A 5158-nucleotide genomic window follows, 5' to 3' on the forward strand; every position below is an offset into this window, starting at 1 on the left:
GGAAAAGTTCAACCTTACTGATAATCAAAGAAACACCAATGAAAGCTAGAGCTCATTTTTTCCTGATAAAATTAGCACAGATTTAAAACAATGAAAAGGTCTGGTGCTACTTGAGGGTACAATGAAAATGGGCATTCTCACACATCCACATCTGGACTACACGTGGGTAAAATTCTTTTGAAAAGCAATTGGTTATCTATACCAAGAGCACTAAACAGGATTTTTTGATCCCATAATCCCACACCATCAAAAGCTAAAATTTCCAGATAATAAAACAAGCAAACAAAAAAGTTACTTCACCATTTTGTTATTTTTAAATTGGGTAAAAATCATAAATAGCCTCAGTGTCCAAAAACTGTATGGCAAAGTAAATTGTGGCAGATCACTCATGGATTATAATGCAAATATTTAAAATGATATTTATGAAGACTGTTTAAAGGCATGGGAATATATTCATGGTTTTATGTAAAGGAAAAGTTAGATTGCAAAGTTGCATGCACCGTACAACGATGAATATGTAAAACGAAGTAAATTCTGTAAATTAAATAAACACCTTGTAACAGTGAAAAAAAAAAAAAAAAAAAAAAAAAAAAAAACCTGATCTATGACTCTGCATTATTTTTAGGCTAAAAAAACAAAATATTAAGGCATAATGGTTTTGTGCTTAGAGAATGGATCCTGAAGCCAAACTGCCTGGATTTGAATCCTGGCTCCACCACTTAGACAACTCAGACATGCACTGTGACCTAATGTCAGTTATTTAGCCTCTTCCTCAGTTTCCTCATCTGTAAAAAAGGGAGAAAACAGTACTTACTTCACAGGATTACTGTAAGTATTAAATGAGTTAAGATATACAAATCACTCAGAACAAGTGGTACATAGTAAGCACTAGATAAGTGTTAGCAATATTAATATAACCAACAGCCTGGTTAGCCCTGCCTCTCCTGCCTCACCTGGCACCAGCTTGCTCGCTGAGATCCAGGCACTTACTCTGCTTTCAGTACCTCAAAAACACCAAGCTCCTTCCTGCCTCAGGCTCTTGCATATGCCTTCCTTCTATCACCATCACCCTCCCTTGGACTCAACCACCGTGACTCCATAACTTGCACTCATAACCACTGAGCTGGACTGCAAGCGCCACAAGAGCAGGAAGAGGGAGTCTCAGTTTTTCCTCACTAGTATGTGACCCTCTTCCCTTCCCAGCATCTAGCATAGTGTCTGGCACATAACAGTGCCCAAAACAAAACAAAGCAAAACAAAACACATATCAATTAGAGATATGAATGAAGTGGACTTGGACTTGGTTAGGGCTAAGGTAAACAAGACTAAAGAGTAAAGGACGATACTGATAGTGTTTTAAAACTTCAACTTCTGTGTGAGACCAAAGGAAGACATGCTTATTTGGTGCAAAATCTACATTTTCTGTAGAACACCAGTAAGTTAACTTGTATGGTCAGTTTATTCAAACACCATAATTACATGGAACTTTGAATAGGGAGTGAGATCTGGTTGGTTTGCACAGGTTAGTGTGAAGCCCCAGTACGTCCTACGGTAATTTGGGCAGGGAATAAAAATGCATTTGCAAAGCCCCTTTGAGGAACAGGGGGAAAATGTAGAAATATTAAACTTCTCCACCTGGAGAATTACTGATACTCTCATAAGCATTGGGGACTACCAATTTAGAAGACCAAGCCCTTGATCTCGGGGCTTGCCCTTATGAAGCATGTTATTGCAAAAGAAAGGCTAAACCTACTTATAATTGTGCCTAAAAGTCACCCCTAGAGAACCTCTTTTGTTGCCCAGATGTGGCCTCTCTCTCTAAGCCAACTCTGCAGGTAAACTCATTGCCCTCCCCATCACGTGGGACATGACTCCCTGAGGTGTAAATCTCCTTGGCAATGTTGGACATGACTCCCAGGGCCTGGTCTTGGCATCATGGGATTTAGAAAGCCTTCTTGACCAAAAGGGGGAAGAAAATGAAACAAAATAAAGTTTCAGTGGCTGAGAGATTTCAAATAGAGTTGAGGGGTCATTCTGGAGGCTATTCTTATGTGCTGTGTAGATATCCCTTTGTAGTTTTTAGTGTATTGGAATAGCTAGAAGGAAATACCTGAAACTGTTGAACTGCAACCAGTAGCCTTGATTCTTAAACATGACTGTGTAACAATATAGCTTACACGGTGTGACCGTGTGATTGTGAAAACCTTGTGGCTCACACTCTCTTTATCCAGTGTATGGAAAGATGAGTAGAAAAATGGGGACAAAAATTAAATGAATAATGGGGGACAGGGGGAATGTTTTGGGTGTTTTTTTTTACTTTAATTTTTATTCTTGTTTTCTTTTTTTTAGTAATGACAATGTTCAAACATTGACTGTGGTGATGAACACACAACTATATGATGATACTGTGAACAAGAACAACTGATCATACACTTTGGATAATTGTATGGTATGTGAATAGAATATATCTCAATTTAAAAATGTAAAAAAAACCAAACCCATATAGCGAATGAATAAACCACTGGTATGAATTAAACTAAACTGAGTGAGCCATATTTTCCCAGGTGAAGGCACTGCACCCAGCAGAAAAATATCCTGATGAGAAGACCAACTCTCAGTTTTGCTATTTGAAAAATTCAAGAATGATTCTTCAGTGACCTTTCAATAAGAGTAAAATCCCCTAGCTCAGAAACATACATTAACTTCTCATTGCCCAATCCAAAAACTTTAACTTTGTCTAAGGCTCCCCAACTACACAACCAACTTCAACCACCTCTTGCTCCTGTAGCCTCAAGAGGACTTTCAATTTAAGATGCCGAACGAGCATTTCCTTTATATTTTCCTTCACACCCACTTGCACATATACATAAATGCCATCTCCCCATTACAGAAGTTTCTAACAAACTGATAGCCATGGTACAGAAAAGCATAGAACCAATATGGCAAGTGCAACTAGAAAAACAAGATCGGCTCTACCCTGTATGATTGGTTATCTAGAACTCAGAGGCCTTTCTGGAGAAAAGCAAAAAATTCTTCCAATAAGCTGCAAATGCTGAGGGACCTGGGAATGTAAAATGGAGCAGCCACTGTGGGAAATTGGTGGTTCCTTAAAAAGTTCGACACAGAATTACTACATGACCCAGCAATTCCACTTCTAGGTAAATGACCCAAAGAAGTGAAAACAGGAATTTGAACAGATACTTAGATACCAATGTTCACAGCAGCATTAATCACAATAGCCAAAAGGTGGACACAACCCAAATGTCCACCAACAGATGAATGGCTAAACAAAAATGTGGCATATCTATACAATGGAATTATTATTCAGCCATAAATAGCAATGGAGTTCTGAAATATGCTGCAACACAGATGAACCTTGAAATCACTGTTGAGTGAAATAAGCCAGACACAAAAGGACAAATATTGTATAATTCTGCTTATTTGAAATATTTAGAATAAGCAAATTAACAGAGACAGAAAATAGATTAGAGGTTACCAGGGACTGGAGGGTCGGGGGAGGGGAGGAATGGGGAATTATTGCTTAATAGGTTTGGAATCATGAAAAAGTCTTGGTAATGATGGTGTTGATGGTAGGACAACATTGTGAATGTAATTAATATCAGGGAAGTGTACAGTTAAAAACGGTTACAATGGGAACTTTTGCATTATATCTATGTTACCACAATTTTTTTTAAACGCTAAGATCCATCCTCACAGGAGTCAAGGGCAGGCTGCCAACTTTTTAAAACAGAAGGAATATAACTTGAGAAATAATTGTAGGTTGGGCGAGTAAACCATCATGTCAAAATTTCTAGACTTGAGGGCAAATGAAGGGAGAAGAGCAAGTGGGTACTGCTATCTCTCGCCAAAACCCAAATGAAAGAGTCACAAAAGCATCTACTAATCCAGAATGCTATATAAGTCAATATTCTTCTAAGACAGGCAATTGAAATAAAGCAGATACAAGGAACTTAAATTTCTGACCCTCAAAGTCACAAATCCATAATATAGCTCATTGCCTACAGGAGAGAAGAACCTTTGCTGAAATGAATTCAGGTCACTTTTCCTATAAGAGATATTAAGGAAATCCTGGTCAGTTAGCGTGGAGAAATGGGTATCTGAGGCTAAGAATCCTTATCCATGGATCTGGTATTAGCACTCCTTCCTTCAAAGTAACCATGTGTTTGGGGTAGAACCTCAAATTCAAAGGACATTTGTAGTGGTTCTAAAACAAGGCTCCAAATTCTCTGATACTCCTCCCATTGAGAGGAGGGATATTTGTCTCCTCCCCTTGAATCTGGCTAAAGCCCAAGTGTGCGTCAACCAATAGAGTATAGCAAAGAGTTGCTTTGTAATTTCCAAAGCTATGCCACTTCCTCCAAGTTCTCTTGGAATACTCATTCTCCAGAACCAAGCCACCATTCTGTGGGAAGCCCAAGCCAGAAGGAGAGGCTACATGTAGTTACTTGGTCTATAGTCCCAGCTGAGATCAGTCTTTGAATCACTCCGGCCCAAGCATCAGATATGTGAGTGAAGAAGCCTCCAAATAATTACTGCCCCCAGATATTCCAAGTCTTCCTAGCCGAGGCCCCCAACATCCTGGAGCTATGACAAGCCACCCTGCTGTACCTATCTGAATTTCTATCCACTAAATCCTTATAAAATGCTTCTTGCTTTATGCCATTGTTTGGGGTGGTTTATTTTGCTGCAACAGATAACTGAAACAACATTTTTACTATAACATAGTCATTGAAAGGAATCCTTTATAGAGTCCAAATTCCATCTACAAAGAACTTGTAGTTTTTAAGGAAAAAGTTTGCTGTTAAACTATTTTAATGGTAAACCTCTTCTTTTCTCTATGCACTTACTTTCTAAATAACATCTATACACTGTCCCGAGGACAGGAAGAGAGAGTCTCTGCTTTTCCTCACTAGTATGTGTCCCTCCCCACTCCACCCCACCCCCACCCCCACCCCCAGCAACTAGCATAGTGCCTGGCACATAAGAGAAGGGCAAAAGCTTGTCTTGATTTTCAGCACAAATATAGACCATGAAAGCGGGGCCTCACAATCCTGCTGACCTTTTGGGTTTTAAGCAGGAGGTGTCAAAAAAGTTACCACAGGGATAACTGGCTTGTGGCGGCCAGATGTTCACAGCG

The 5158-nt window shown here is 39.2% G+C and overlaps 1 protein-coding gene across 2 annotated transcripts in view; it reads right to left on the reverse strand.

Annotated features, from left to right (window-relative positions):
* STAT3 (signal transducer and activator of transcription 3) overlaps positions 1 to 5158 on the reverse strand; it is an 82852-nt gene that overhangs the window by 45331 nt on the left and 32363 nt on the right. The gene's annotated exons all lie outside the window — the stretch shown is intronic.

Source organism: Choloepus didactylus, chromosome 18 (genome assembly GCF_015220235.1).
Source record: "Choloepus didactylus isolate mChoDid1 chromosome 18, mChoDid1.pri, whole genome shotgun sequence".
Lineage (NCBI taxonomy): Eukaryota > Metazoa > Chordata > Mammalia > Pilosa > Megalonychidae > Choloepus > Choloepus didactylus.